The sequence below is a fragment of the Eurytemora carolleeae genome, unplaced genomic scaffold (genome assembly GCF_000591075.1).
Source record: "Eurytemora carolleeae unplaced genomic scaffold, Eaff_2.0 scaffold293, whole genome shotgun sequence".
NCBI classification, from domain to species: domain Eukaryota; kingdom Metazoa; phylum Arthropoda; class Copepoda; order Calanoida; family Temoridae; genus Eurytemora; species Eurytemora carolleeae.
This window is the reverse complement of record NW_019396262.1, coordinates 205,513-222,410: the sequence shown is the minus strand read 5'-3', so window position 1 is coordinate 222,410 and position 16,898 is coordinate 205,513. Positions and strand designations below refer to the sequence as shown.

The window sequence follows — 16,898 nt, the reverse complement described above, 5'->3', positions numbered from 1 at the left end:
CCCCTATACATATTACTCCTAGCCACAATTACTCCTTTCCCCTCATTTAAAAATCTTTTTACTCGTTGTCTTTAAATATGGTGGAACCGTCCAGTTTTCTAGTTAACTTATTAATTCCTAACCAACTCTCATTAGTTTATTCTTTTCTATTCTTAAAACAAACTGTAGTAATAAGCAACCTGACGCCAGTAAACCTTATAAACAGTAATACTCATATTTCTCTTTTTTAATTTCCTAGACTTACAGTGGGCTTCGCGCTGGCTGCCTTTTCCTGCTTGCAATGTCAAAAAAAGTATCGAGCGCCCATTAGCCATCCCTGGGGTCATGTAAGGTTCTACAAAAAGTTTGGGCCTGATCGGTTCAGCTGTTCTAACGCTTATTGGACACAAACAAACCAACAGACGATACCAATACTATATAGATTTTTAGATTCTTGATTAATGCTTGTTTTGGCTGGTCAAATACGATATAGTTACATACACCTTATTTTGAAGAATAGTGCAGGTTAGAATTCAATCCAAATATTTTGTAGAAATATGAATAAATAATTATACACGGACTGTATACACTATACAACAACTATTGCATGAGTCAGGTACACAGACCAAATATTTTCAATATCTTGGAAACCATTGAGGAGAAGAATAATCATCCATCCTGAACCTCTCATCCTCTCTCCGGTATCAGGTGGTGGATCTACAGATCAATGAAGGATGGGTACCTGGAGAATGTTGAAGAATTTATGTCCTACATCCTACATGTCAGCAGTTCCACTAAAAAATCTATCATGGGGTGCTCCCTACTGCTTGGTCAAAATTCTTCTTTTTCTAATCAGGAAATGATCCTTAGATCCACCCTCCACAAAACTACATTGATTTGCAGTACTCTGACCAAAGAAATAGTGGGGTTTATTGAAGAGTGGTTCCATACCTTAAACTCTAACTACTCAAAATCAAGATATAAAAGAATGTAAAACATAAGAGAGTTTTTCAGATCTGTAGCCGACAGGAAAGGAGCCGGGGAGGGGGGGGGGGGTCAGTGGTATAAGAACCAGAATAAAAGCTATTCAGATAAGAGAAAAATGTTACTATGGAAGATAAGATACCCGCCGGAGGATACTTTGACGAAATTTAAAAGCAACTTGGATGAAACAGTTGTATGAATAGAATAATTTGATGAGTTAGAGCAGAATACAATTGGATGAAATTAATGCTTTAAAAAAATATATATATAATTGGTTTATTTGGCTGAATTAATAAGTTGGACATATGACAACAGCTGGATGAAGAATTTTGTAAGGCAAAAATAATTCAAGATTAAAAAATTTATGATAAAAACGTTGAATTAAGTTTAGCTGAATGAGGTACGGAAGGTTGCCATGGAATGGAGAACGGTGCCGTGACAAACTCCTGAATGACAAACTCCGGAATGACAAACTCCGGAAAGACAAACTCCGGAAAGACAAACTCCTGAAAGACAAACTCCTGACGAGACAAACTCCTGACGAGACAAACTCCTGAAAGACAAACTCCTGAAATTATGAAATTTTTCTCTGAATGAAATTTGATAAAATTCATAAACTTTAGNACGAAGATGAATTTATCCGCTCTACCTTGGTTATGTTTGTATTAGCGAAATTGAGAACAATTAAAAAAACATATCATTTGTTTCCAGCTTCAGATTTTTATAAGTTCTTTTTGACTTTAAGCATGTATGTGGATGTATATGATCAAGATGTCTGGGAATTTTCAGAAACTGCATGGTCATTTTCATAATTATATAAACATATATATATTTATATATATATATATAAATATAAGGTGTCTAAAAATAACGGAGAATAAGGGTCTACAGACTCCTATGTAATCGAAGACCATTCACCGATTTCATTTCACGTAGATTTAAAAATGCTCTCAAATTTTAAAATCCGATTATAAACGAGTCTGTAGACCCTTATTCCCCGTTTTTTGAGACACCCTGTATTTTTTGTGGATCTGTATTTATAGAAAATTTCTAACCATAGATTTGTACACATGATTCCACTTTTATAGGAAAAAATAGCTAAAATCGAAATTTAAGACCAAGCGCGGGTAAACGGCGGGAGTAGTTATGAGTACCCTGGGCAACGCTGGGTTCTCAACCTAGTATATATCAATATCTTTGGATATTTGAATTTTTAATTATGTTAGGATATCATTGTTAATGAAAACTATTTTAGTAATTTCTTCAGTTTGAATTTTGAAGATCATGAATGCATGACAATGCTAAGGATGAATTATGTAAGCTGGAAGTTATTAGACAATTAGTTGAGAAACTGAGTATTAGAATTAAGGGGTGGGATGCGGGGGGGGGGGGTAATTTTAAAGAGAATTGTATACAACGTTTATTATACATCAGGTAGGGTTGTAGGGTGGAGGTACTCAACGTGGTGTAGGTGGAGCTATATGTTGGAGGTAGGGTTGTAGGGTTGAGGGACTACATGTGGTGTAGGTGGGGCTATATGTTGAGGTAGGGTTGTAGGGTTGAGGGAATACTGTGGTGTAGGTGGGGCTATATGTTGGAGGTAGGGTTGGAGGGGGGGGGGGATTCTTATGAGGCATGGTTTGAGGGAAGGGGGCAATAGATTGAAGGTATAGGGTTGAAGGGCTAGGACTTTATTTTGAAGGTAGGATGAAAAGATTGGAGGGATGGAGGGATTCATGGAGGGAGGTGGGAAGGTTAAAATTTATTGATCAGTTTATAAATAGATCAGATATTTTTCAGCAGTATTGTTTGTAATATTATATTTTAATATTTATGATCTCTGAACCTTGGAACAATAAACTTCCCGGTAAAGAGGTTTGTATCGTCTCATCCATCCATACACAGTAGACACAAATAGAAAATTATCAATATCCGTCCCCAAAAAGGCATAAAAAATGAAGGAGGGGAGGGGGGGGGGTAGGGGGGAGTCCCCACTCCTAAAATGGAGGGAGCGAAGTAAACAATAATGACGACCGAAGAACGGTAAAAACAATTTGATCCGACAATAAGTAAATAAAGACTTCCTGAGGCTTTAATTGTAAAACAAATTTTTATACTTTTATATTTACGAATTTTTGTCCGCTATTTATCAAAAACATAAAGTTCAAGTAATAAAAGAGAAAGGAAAGAGAAACCTGAGATAGGTAGATTGAAAGGGAAAAGTTGGCTATAGAAGGAGGGACAGTGACACGAAAACGGAAACCCTGAGAAACGAAACGTCCTGTCTCTGGATCTGAACCTGAGTAGAATACTCCAGGATCTACTCTCTTCCTGGAGAAATTCTTGTCACGGAATAAACCCCGTCTTGAATTTTATTTTCTCAATCATAAAGAAATAAAATTGTTTAACAAAAAGGTTGATTAGACCCAGGATGGACCGGTAGGGTTGCACAATATTACAAGTAAAATATGGGTATATTGATAGATAGATAGATAGATAGGACGGATATAGAGATGGATGTATGGATAATCAGTATAGATGGATAGATGATGAGCTCCTCTGCTAACCATAAAGGACGAAGAAACTAATGATTATTCATGAAACCTTCTCTACCTCTGACAAATGATGGTTTTTAAGTTGGACTGGGAAAGGTTGGGGTCACGAGGTAAAACCTGCTCCGGGATAAGAAGATCAATGCCGGAACCTGAAAATAAAAATCTTTAGAAAAAGAAATTATCTCCAGCTACTGATAACTCACACTATTTGATCTTTAATTATCCATAAACACACCAGCTCTGGTGTAATCTCAGGTTACAGATTGTTAGTCTTGCGACGGTTTAACAAGCAATGAAACAAATCATCTCTAAACCCACCGCTGCTTTACATCATGTACACAACACTGTAAATACGTAGTCAAATAGGGATGAGAGGGATGGAAGAGGGGGGAGGGATGAGATGGATGGAAGTGATGGAAGGGATGGAAGGGATGGAAGGGATAGAAGAGATGGGAGGGATGGGAGGGATGGGAGGGATGGAAGAGATGGAAGGATGTAAGGGATTGAAGGGATAAAAGAGAAGGGAGGGATGGTAGGGATGAAAGGGATTAGAGGGATGGAAGAGATGAAAGGATGGAAGGGATGAAAGTGATGGAAGAGATGGGAGGGATGGGAGGGATGAAAGGGATGTGAAAGGTATGAAATTGAAGGATAAGATGGGATAAAATTAAAAATAGGAGATTAGGGAGGAGTACAAATATGTGAAGTAGAAGTATAGTGCGCTAGTTAATATGAAAATTAATAGAGTAGCAAACTGTTTAGATGGAAAATATTAAGATATCAAGCTGAAAAGGAGAAATTGTTGAACTAGTTAGTTGAACCAAGGAATTATATATTTCTTTAAGTTGAACTATCTTGGTCAATGTCAAATTCAGCAACTTCTCGCTATTAATTAATTTCGATCTCCTGGTTAAGAACAGTATGATTACGAGCGGGTAAAGTTTCAGTTTCAGAATAAATATGTGTTTGTCTGTGAGCTATTGTGTTTGTTTGTTTGTTTTACTCATGAAAATATTTATATAAGCAAGTCATCACAATTTCTCTACCCTGCCATATTCCTAAACCCCCCCCCCCACTCCTAAATATTAACAAAACTAGGAGAATTGTCCACCATAGAGTTGACATATTTTTCTAAACAAACATTTTTAGACTTAAATCTTTAAACAAACATGAGAGTCGGGGGTCAAACACAAGATGCATTCTTGAGGTAGAAAGCAATAATTTATAGATAAGTTTTAATTTAAAAGTAAAATGTTTTTGTTGTTGTATTTTTGCTGTAGTGAATATTTAAATCACTTTACTTTTTAAGTCTGAGCTTAGTACATATTGGTGCGATATTCTAATTTCATGATTTTGTATATGTGCATTATTCTAGATCATTTGAAAATGAAAAATTGAAAAATAGGCAAATTATTTAAGATACATAGACACGTTATCTGAGATATGATGAACCTCTTAGATATATATGAACGTTAAAATAGATAAATGTGCAATATGTGCATTATTCTAGATAAATTTATAGTAATTTGTCCTGTGTAAAAACAAGATACTTCATATAAATATCTGCATTATCATTTTTATAAAAGTACAACCCCCCCCCCCCACGCTCCCTGTGTTTAGTAGGTGTGAAATTTTCTGGTTGATCTGAATATATGAAGGTTAGACGCAAGCGTCAAGGTTTTTATAATGAATATTCCGTAAAAACATCAACACATTGTTTACGCATATTTGAGAAATTAATAAACTAGAAAAATATCACGCGCCCCCGGAGCTAAACCACGGAGTTATATCTGTGTATAATATATCTTTAAATTAAAATAAACAAAAGTGGATTTTAAATGACTCCTTGAAACGATTTCATTAAACTTAATAATCTGAGTAACAAGAAGAAGATATCTTCATTTTTCTATCTTGAAAAAACAAGGAACCCCTTTTTATAAGAAAAAACAGTAATTGTATCTGAAAATGGACAACCGGCGGTTCGTGGATTTATGAAAAAATAATGTATTATTCTTATATAAAAGGGTCTCCTAAAATAATGTATAATTCTTATATAAAAGGGTCTCCTAAAATGATATTTCGAAAACATTAGCTAGACTTGATTACGGAAGGAACTTTTTTGTGTAATAATATATCAGGATATTTGACTGAAGGTTGATCGGTTTAATTGTTCCCTGGACACTAGGTTTTTAGTAATTTGGCAAGATTCAGTGGTTTGGAACTCATACAGAGGAAATTATTAGATTTCAAGTTTAAACTCTACTAGAACTCATACAGAGGAAATTATTAGATTTCAGGTTTAAACTCTACCAGAACTCATACAGAGGAAATTATTAGATTTCAGGTTTAAACTCTACCAGAACTCATACAGAGGAAATTATTAGATTTCAGGTTTAAACTCTACCAGAACTCATACAGAGGAAATAATTAGATTTCAAGTTTTAACTCTACCAGAACTTGGCCTTTTACAATACCGACAACTTAAAGGTATTGTTTCTCGTAAAAATTAAGGGAGTTGGATGAACGAAATGGTGACTAGTTGAGCTGGAACTGTGTTGATTCCTAGAGAAGCTGGAACTTTGTTGGTTCCTAGAGGAGTTGGAACTGCGTTGGTTCCCAAGGATGCTGGTACTATGGTTCCTAGAGGAGCTGAAACTATGTTGATTCCTACAGGAGCTGGAACGTTGTTGGTTCCTACAGGAGCTGGAACTATGTTGGTTACTAAAAAAGCTGGAACTATGTTGGTTCCTAGACGAAGTGGAACTATGTTTGTTCTCAGAGAGCTTTAATTGTGTTTATTCTTAGAGAGCTTAACTGTGTAGGTTCCTAGAGGAGCTGGAAATGTGTTAGCTACTAGATTAGCTGGAACTGTGTTTGTTCTGAGAGAACTTAAACTGTGTAGGTTCCTAGAGGAGCTGGAACTGTGTTAGCTACCAGATTAGCTGGAACTGTGTTTGTTCTCAGAGAGCTTGAACTGTGTTTACTAGACGAAGTGGAACTGTGTTTGTTCTCAGAGAGCTTGAACTGTGTTTATCTTAGAGAGCTTAAACTGTGTAGGTTCCTAGAGGAGCTGGAACTGTGTTAGCTACTAGATTAGCTGGAATTGTATTTGTTCTGAGAGAGCTTCAACTGTGTTGGTTCCTAAAGGAGCTGGAATTGTGTTTGTTTTTAGAGAGCTTGAACTGTGTTTATTCTTAGAGAGCTTGAACTGTTTTTTTTCTCAGAGAAGCTTGAACTGTCTTGGTTCTCAAGGAAGCTGGAGTTTGAATTTAGGAAAATATTCTCATGATCTCATCTCTAAAACCCTAACTAGGCAGTCAGCAGAATCTTAGAACTATCCTGACAACCCTGGGAGAAATCAAGGAAAAAATGGAGACACTAGACAGTCAACACTAGACAGTCCGAGGAATTTAAAGCGGTTTTCATGATTTATTTATTTAGTAAATGTTTTATACAGGTTCTCCACAGGTTCTCTACAGTCTGCAGGTTCTCTACAGGTTCTCTACAAGATCTCTAAAGGTTCTCTACAAGTTCTCTATATGTTCTCTACAGGTTCTCTACAGGTTCTCTACAGGTTCTCTACAGGTTCTCTACAGGTTCTCTACAGGTTCTCTACAGGTTCTCTACAGATTCTCTACAGGTTATCTACAGGTTCTCTACAGGTTCTCTAAAGGTTCTCTACAGATTCTATACAGGTTCTCTGCAGGTTCTCTACAGGTTCTCTACAGGTTCTCTAAAGGTTCTCTAAAGGTTCTCTACAGATTCTCTACAGGTTCTCTACAGGTTCTCTACAGGTTCTCTACAGGTTCTCTACAGATTCTCTACAGGTTCTCTACAGGTTCTCTACAGGTTCTCTACATGTTCTCTACAGGTTCTCTACAGGTTCTCTACAGGTTCTCTACAGGTTCTCTACAGGTTCTCTACAGGTTCTCTACAGGTTCTCTACAGGTTATCTACAGGTTCTCTACAGATTCTCTACAGGTTCTCTACAGGTTATCTACAGGTTCTCTACAGATTCTCTATAGGTCCACTACAGATACGTGACAAGGATTTAAATAAAATATAAATTTCCCCCGAATACTTGCTGATCATCCAGATACAATAGAATTGATGAAACAACCCACACTTAAATTATTCTTTAAGAAATAATGTAGGTGGGGGGGGGGGAGGGGTAAGAAATGTGGGAAAAGAGTAAAGGGGCAAGACAGGGAGGGGATTAAGAAGAATTTAAATATTTTATGTAAACGGGTGGGGGAACAATAAGTTTAAAAGGTCAATTTAAAAACCGAAATTTTGTTTTAAATCAAAGGTACGTCTGAGTCTGTTATAAATTCGTTATTCAAAGCAATATAAATGAAGAGGTTGAATTGAACAGGTCTAGGATGAACATTGAACAGGTGCAATTTTCTCCGTAATATCAGGGTCGGATAAATGATGAGCAGGGTTTGATGTATTGCTGGGAACAGTATTGAGTCCCAGCTCCGGGTTAAATTTAAGTACGGGGCCTCGGAGGAGCAGGGGGGCGAAAAGTTAAAATCGTGCTTTTCATTTGTGAATTGAACTATGTATGTGATCCTCCATTGATCTTTACCACATCCAATCTTATATACTAAACTCTTTTGATCCTTCTACCCCTCTAAACTGATCTTTAACCTTGATTTCAATTGATCTATACTATCTTCCATTGATCTATACTACCCTTCATTAATCTATACTACCCTCCAATGATCAATACTACCCTACAAACAATGATCCTCCGATGATCAATACTATCCGCCATTGATCTATACTACCCTCAATTGATCTATACAACACTCTATTGATCTATACTACACTCAATTGATCTATACTACACTCTATTAATCTATACTACACTCTTTTGATTTTTGCTATACCCTTCATCGACCTTTACTGTTCCCTGAGCTACGCAAACATATATATGTGTAATGTGTATCAAGACTCAAATACTTACAATTAAATGCAGTTTAAATTGATCTACGTATATCCTTCATCTAGAAGTACATCTTTACTCATCTTTATAGGTTTGCAGGGGGGGGGGTAAGAATGGGGGGAGGTAGGAGGGGGGGGGGCAAGACATGGAAATTAAATATTTCTTTATAGAAAGTACACGTCTATTTCTGATTAATGCATTGAAAATATCTTAGATGGGTCTAACCCCCCCCCCCCACTATAAATCTCTAGATTACATTGGTTAACAGAAGTAAACAAACACAGCTAGGGGGATCCCATAATACACAGTTAAATTAACTCATATGTACATGGTGCAGTTTACAGGGACTGTAAACGTAACCCTTTATTTATAGTTTTTTTGTATTATTACTCGGGTTTTAGGACGCTTCGTGCCCTTCTTCTATTTCAATTGTGAACATGTTCTCCTTGTAAACATTAAAAAAACAAAGAAGAACAAAATTTCGAGGATTTTATAAAAAAAATCGCGGATTTTCAATATTTAAAAAAGTTTTGCAAAACCAAAAACCTTTAAACACAAACTTTTTGAAACTTTTATCATTTATAAAACTTCCCTGGGGTAACGTGATGTACCACAAAAAAATTGGGCCTGATCGGTTCAGCCGTTTTGACGTTTATTGGATACAAACAGACACCCAGACAAGCTAAATTCATATATAGATTTAAAGTTTATCTATTCAGTGACTTGCAGACGTATGCAGTAGCTCCGATATAGGTTTAAAGGGTATTCTCGTAAATTGGATATATTCCTTTTAGAATATTACGTTTACCGCTTCTTTAAGCTAGTATTTCATAAAATTGACATGCATATTATATAAAAACAAAATATTCGATACAGCATTTGATCTGCAAACACTGATATTGGAATCTTTAAAGAATTTAATCTATCGCTATTTTTCTTCTTATTTACTGACCTTTACGAGAACAAAGCGATTCATTCATATATACGAGAAAATAGAGCGATTCATTGATCTATTTGAGAAAAAGGGAGCGATTTATTGATATATATACGAGGAAAAGGGAGTGATTCATTGATCTAATCGAGAAAAAGGAGAGCGATTCATTGATTTATCCGAGAAAAAAGGGAGCCTTGTTTAAATGACGTGAACGAAGAAAAACAAATCACATAAATTTATATGAATATCGATTTATAAATAGATATATCACAATAATTTCACTTGAAGGAGATTATTTATTTGGTGTACTGTACCGTGTTGCCGTACATAGTCTGTATGTGATACTGTACAGCTTGCTGCTTACAGGTTAGTCCTGTACTTCAAAAGAACCGAAGTTTGCTGTAATATTGAAAGAATGTTACTTGAAACTGAAAGAGAGATTGAAAGTTCCCTAAATGAAAGCGATATCACTTTTTCTAAATTATCTAAACATTAATTGTACCAATACAAGCAACCATCCTAGGTTAGGAGGGCCTTACATAAAATTCTATTAGATTGCATTTTTGCATTTAAACATTTCATGATCGTTAGTTGAAAAGTACATAAAAATGAAATAATTCTATAACTTTTAATGCATTGTTAATCCAGGCAGCCTAGAACAGTTAGAAGGAATTACATAATTGCGTGTAAAATGTAAATACTGCTGAATAATACGCTTTATAATATATTCAAGATTAAAGAGATATTGTCAACAAAATAGCAATAAATTCAAACAGTTTTCAATTATTAAACAACAAAGGAATAATTTGCATAGATTTACAAAACAATAGTTTTTAAATTAAAAATTATAGCAAACTAAGTTATTTTCTAAATCGGTTTGGTTTTAAGGCACTGCGTTTTCATTTTGCTTTCGGAATTAAAATGAGGAAAAATTATAAAGGATGATGATATTTTCAAGGCATTAATATTGTAAATCATTGCTTTAGGGGCCAAAGGAAATGCGTTTTCGCTACAAACTTTAATTTATAAATAATCCCTTTAGGCTTTCGACTCGATGTTAATTGTTAAAGGTTGCTCATATATAGGGATTAGAAAATTTGAATTTATGGCAAAAACTCAGTTTCTTTAATTGATAGTGAGGAGTAGTTGAACTACGTAGACTAAATTGAACCGCTTCTCTTCAACTTGAACCGGTGCATAAGAGAATTTGTCCAATGTTTAACTACTATTCATTCAATCTGGTTCTTGGTCTTAAATTCCTCATCAGAACTTTTATTGGATGTTTTCGCAACCATATTTTTAGATTCAGAAGAACTTGAATTAAAGGTTTCAAGAAACAGCTCAAGAATTGGACGAGGATGAAAATCTCAAGCTTAAACTTCTTATCCACGGATTCACTATTCTTTCATTCTACAATCAGCTTCTTCTGGAGCTAATAAACCTTAGCTACTCCTGGAGCTAATAAGCTAAACCTTAGCTACTCCTGGAGCTAATAAGCTGAACCTCAGCTACTCCTGGAGCTAAAAAGCAAAACCTCAGCTACTCCTGGCGCTAATAAGCTAAACTTCAACCCTCCTGAAGCTAATCCCCTACACAGCTACAGCTACGCCTAAATCTCATTAGCTACAGCTACTCCAGGAGCTAATCAGCTAAACAGCTAGTTCTGCAGCTATCAAGCAACTAATCTACCATCTTTAACCTACTCGTAGATATTCTGGACGCCAGTTCTTTACATGCTAAATCTATTCCGCCTAACCTTCACTACTACTGATCTCTTTAAATGGCCACTGGCCAGCCTTCCACAACGTTGATCATAACGTGAGTGAGGGGGCAGATTAGAAATTCACAAACAACTAGTTGTGAATAATGATCTATTGTCACCAGAACCCCTTCTACTTCTTTTCCGTAAACACTTACAAGGAGATAATTATCAGTCTCGACTCTGTCTATGCTCGAGACTTAGGGGGGACTTCTGTAGAGGATGAAATCCCCGAAAGAGGATTATGAAATCCGCAAATCGGTGGTGTCGGATCTTGGACCTTCTCAACTTCTTTTCCTTTTATACACTCTTTATTTATCATGTAATTATGTCTAGAAGCAATAAATGCACTTCCACTATATATTATATTATATATATATAAAGAAATAGTTTAAATCCAATAAGTATCCTTGGTTCTCATCTTGGAAACTTGCAGGATCTATTAATATCCTAGGTCTAGCTGGTATACGGAGCTAAAATTAATTAATTAAAGGTTTTGTCCTGAATTAAAGCCAAGGAATCAATAATGTTTTGAGAAATGGTTTCTTGTGCCTTCAGGGTACAGGGTTCAAGCTCAAGATCTCTCTCAGGGATAGATCTACACCTACACTCATCAGATTCAATGCCATCCAACGATAGACCTGGAGCTAAATTCTGCAAAAACATGCATATGCAGGGAATACTTGTCTACAAGCCACTTCGTCCATACATTTAAGATTTCCTAAAACTTCCAACCCTGCCGTTACACTCTCAATTGTTATCTGACTGATCCAGCCAAACCTTATTACGAAATTCTGGTTGTTTTATATTAAATCTTTCTATGCATTACGTTGAATTCTTAAGATGAGAAAATGTTCATTGATCGTTGAAAATAAATCCGTTCTTATGTAATCATTTTCTCATGAATTTATTTCTTTAATAGATTGAATGGAATCCGACCAGAAAAAGTATTGAGCACATTCAAAAGAGAATTGAATAGAAGTATATGAGTGAATAACTAGGCCTGGGGGTAAGATCATGGAATTTATCAAATCTATCAAATCAATCTGGGTCTATATGTTGCCAAACCATGCGCCTCGCGGTATTATCAAAACATTAAACCCATTTCAGGCCAGAGGGTTCAACACTTATACTCCATCTGCACTTAGAGCAGTGTGTTTAACAACCATTACAGGCTGGATAAGAACCAGACCTATCAGGGTATATTTCAACCTGGAATCACAGGATTTAATCAATTAATAGTTTTAAGTTTTTTTGTGTTTATAGTTTACTTGTTTAATGTTTACTTGTTTAATGTTTACTTGTTTAATGTTTACTTGTTTGAAGTTTACTTGTTTAATGTTTAATTGTTTGAAGTTTACTTGTTTAATGTTTAATTGTTTTAAAATTTACTTGTTTGAAGTTTAAATGTTTTAAGTTTACTTGTTTGAAGTTTAAATGTTTTAAGTTTACTTGTTTGAAGTTAATATGTTTGAAGTTTACTTGTTTAAAGTTTACCTGTTAAATTTTTACGTGTTTTGTTTAAAGTTTATTTGTTTAAAATTTACTTGTTTGAAGTTCACTTGTTTAAAGTTTACTTGTTTAAAGTTTACTTGTTTAATGTTTACTTGTTTAATGTTCACTTGTTTAAAGTTTACTTGTTTAAAGTTTACTTGTTTAATGTTTACTTGTTTAAAATTTACTTCCTTAAAGTTTACTTGTTTAAAGTTTACTTATTTAATGTTTACTTGTTTAATGTTCACTTGTTTAATGTTTACTTGTTTAAAGTTTACTTGTTTAAAGTTTAAATGTTTATAGTTTACTTGTTTAAAATTTACTTCCTTAAAGTTTAATTGTTTAAAGTTTACTCGTTTAATGTTTACTTGTTTAATGTTTACTTCCTTAAGGTTTACTTGTTTAAAGTTTACTTGTTTAATGTTTACTTGTTTAATGTTCACTTGTTTAAAGTTTACTTGTTTAAAGTTTACTTGTTTAATGTTTACTTGTTTAAAGTTTACTTGTTTATATTTTACTTGTTTAAAGTTTACTTGTTTAAAGTTTACTTGTTTAAAATTCAAGATATTGACTACATATTCAAAATTGTTTGATGATACTGGACCAAACCTCAAAGAGATCATAAAGTAGATGTTAGTTTCACATTTTATTGAAAATATATTTCGGTCTGGGTTGACCCTCGTCAGTTCTTGAGATTGTTTCTGTCATAAAGTTTCAAAACAAACTTAATATCTACTTAAATATCACTTTTAAGCATAATACTTTGATTATTCCACATGAATAAAATAGTTAAGTAACGGTGGATCTTGGTGGCCCTTGGTTCGTGATTTTATTTCATGTAAACTCAGTTCATGAAGAAGATATATATATATATATATAGAGAGAGAGAGAGAGAGAGAGAGAGAGATAGATAGATAGATAGATAGATATAGATAGATAGATAGATAGATAGATAGATAGATATATAGTTAGAAGGATAAAGATTGTTAGAAAGAAAATCTTAAACTCTAAACCTTTAATTAATCTTAAAATAAGATCTTAAAAATGTTTAAGAGCATAAAACCATATCCTAACTTAGATAGACTATGATTATGTTATGCAGAATATTTAAGATTATAAATATCTATCCTAGATTAGGAAAAATATGATTATGTTAGGGACAATTATCTTTATCTTTATCTTAATTGTTTGAGGTCTCAATGTATTGTGCCAGACCGTTTAATCCTGATAACAATACTTTTATCAAATACTTGATTAAAAAACAATGTAGAGGATTTTAAGGGATGGTTGTAAGTGACCCTGCAGTAAGAGGGGCCCACCCGATTCACAACGGTGTCCTTAACACCTTGGGCTAAGAAAAAAAGGGAGAAATCTCAGTTTTCTATCTTAAAATTGATTATTTTTTATTAAAGGACTGTCAACGTAATTTCAAGTCATCTTCCATTTAAAGATTAATATCTCTCTCTAAAATCTGATAAATTTCAATCATAGATCTCTTTAAAAATGCATTGCAGTTTTATGCAACACAGTCAATGAAGAAAACTGAGAGAATTTACGTCTTTTCAGTACAAAAAAAACAACGATATTATTCTAGACTTGTCTCTCGAATTCCCTCTTGAATCACAGATCTCTGTAAATAAATTAATTGCAGTTTTATGCAGCACAGACAATGAAGGAAACTGAGAGAATTTACTTCTTTTCAATACAGAAAAACAACGACATTATTCTCGAATTTTTAATCCGATAAGGGCAAAAAGTATCGTTGTGAATCGGTAATGTAGCGGAGTAATTGTCAGAAAACAAATATGTGAATTTAGGAAATCACAGACAAAAATCTACGAATAAAATCTTGGGAAATCTGGAAAAGAAGGAATTTCCAGTGAACGATTAGAAGTAAAAATCTTACGTTTGTAAGGTTAAATGTTGATTAGAAAATCATTTCCTGAGTTAGGAAGGTGATATTTTAGATTAGGAAGTTTGGTTCACATTTCCTGAGTTAGGAAGGTGATATTTTAGATTAGGAAGTTTGGTTCACATATCCTGAGTTAGGAAGGTGATATTTTAGATTAGGAAGTTTGGTTCACATTTCCTGAGTTAGGAAGGTGATATTGTAGATTAGGAAGTTTGGTTCACATATCCTGAGTTAGGAAGGTGATATTTTAGATTAGGAAGTTTGGTTCACATTTCCTGAGTTAGGAAGGTGATATTTTAGATTAGGAAGTCTGGTTCACATTTCCTGAGTTAGGAAGGTGATATTTTAGATTAGGAAGTTTGGTTCACATATCAGGATCGTAAGATTAGGATAGAATTACAAGATAGATAGATAGAGGGATAAATTACTCGCGGCTTCTCTTTCAATCCAGAAAAATAAGATAAGTCACGGAACCAAACAAATAATCTTTGCAAAGATTTCTACCTCCCCCCCCCATCACCTCCCCATTTTCCCCAAATTTTGTTGATTTCTTTACTATTTACTTTCTTTGCTTTACCAAAAAAAAGTATAAATCATGTGCAAACTTTTCTAAAAACTAAAATGCGCAAAAAACCAAGTTAAGAACCAAAAAAGATCTAATTCGCACATATTAGATTTTTCCATGTATGCGAATTCGAATCAGCAGTTTTCAGTAAACTTTGCAAAGTTTGCATTATTTTACTCCCAGGCCAATCAAATGCAATTTTCTACACCCGAAAAAAATCTAATCGATCCAAAATAAAACGAACAATAATTTTGGCAATTTTCACTTTTAGTAAAACGTAATCATGAAAATACATTTCTAAAAGCTTTTGTCAATTTATTTTAAAAAAATTTAATTTATTTTGGTCTATCTATAAATTGAGTCCGAGTGTTGTGCAAATAATTAAACTTGAGTTGCTTGTAAAGGAAGGTTTTAAAATAATTAAAACATGCACACCGCCCTCCTATACTAGTACTCAATATACAAGATATTCAGCTCAACCTAATTAAACCTAATCGAACATTGGATAAATAAATCCCCGTAATTTCAAGCAAGTTAATGATTGATTCTATTAAATTTTAAAAAAATGTAAACAACGCTTTTAATTACATAATAAGTGTTCTAATTAGGAATTAATCAAGCAGGATAGTAAACTGATGTAGTTTAAATCACTGTAATAATAATTAATAAAAACTCACATTATTCTCTGTGTGTCCGACATTTTATCACTAGGAGTTAAATCTAACTAAGCAACACTGTGGGAGATCTAAACGGTACACAAGGTGGTATCGTGAGCACGGTTCACTCACAACTAAACCAACATGTGAGTAACTCCGTAGCTAAGAGCGCCCCGCCCCACACATACCCTCCTCAGACATCTGCATGCCTCTCTCATATCATCCCCGGCTCATCCGACCAGAGTTTAGGTTTCTTGACAGCTCCAGTGCTTCTACAGTATACAGATACAGATATAAGATTTAGAATCTCAAACCTTGACGTGTCACATACTGTTTGCTCCAGGGATTGAATCTTCATGGTTTGGTTTACATATTATTGGGATATCGGCTTCCTGAAACCTTTTTCATTGGATCAATTTACATTTTTATATAAATCTCCAAATACGATTTAACACTGATGCCCGGAGTTAAGAAGGTAATCCAGGAACCATGTTAAACATTCTAGTTAAGAGATACATCATGATATTGTTTAGTTCTCACTCTGATCCTCTCAATATACATATATATAAGGACTTTACTCAATCCATTAAACAGTTTATAGGCAGTAGAGAATTCTCATTAAACCATTTAACTCTTCTTCATCCATTCAACACTTTTATATTTAATTCCCACATTCTTTAACATTTTTATATTTAATTATTTACTTCTTTTATCCTCACTCCTTATCCTTAGTTTTTATAATCTTGGGTTTAATCGCTTTTTAATTATTTTATTTTTCATTTTTAGTTAATTCTTCTCCATTTCATTTCCTTTATTCCATTCTTATTTGTCCTTGAATATTCAACCCTCCTTCGTCTGCCTTCATCCTCCTTCGTCCTCCTTCGTCCTCCTTCGTCGTCCTTCGTCCTCCTTCGTCGTCCTTCGTCCTCCTTCGTCGTCCTTCGTCCTCCTTCGTCGTCCTTCGTCGTCCTTTGTCCTCCTTCGTCCTCATTCGTCCTCCTTTGTCCTCCTTCGCCGTCCTTTGTCCTCCTTCGTCCTCATTCGTCCTCCTTCGTCCTCCTTCGTCCTCCTTCGTCCTCCTTCGTCCTCCTTCGTCCTCCTTCGTCCTC

At 34.5% G+C, this 16,898-nt stretch overlaps 1 protein-coding gene across 3 annotated transcripts in view; it reads right to left on the bottom strand.

The window, feature by feature from the left end:
- Positions 1–15,912, bottom strand: part of LOC111699606 (rap1 GTPase-activating protein 1) — a 22,830-nt gene extending 6,918 nt beyond the window's left edge. For all 3 annotated transcript variants that reach the window (XM_023470315.1, XM_023470316.1, XM_023470317.1), the window contains exons 1-2: positions 15,811–15,912; positions 3,577–3,667 (exon numbers count right to left, since the gene is read on the bottom strand). The gene's annotated coding sequence lies outside the window, so the exon portion shown is untranslated. The remainder of the gene's footprint in view (positions 1–3,576; positions 3,668–15,810) is intronic.
- Between the last annotated feature and the right edge of the window lie 986 nt (positions 15,913–16,898).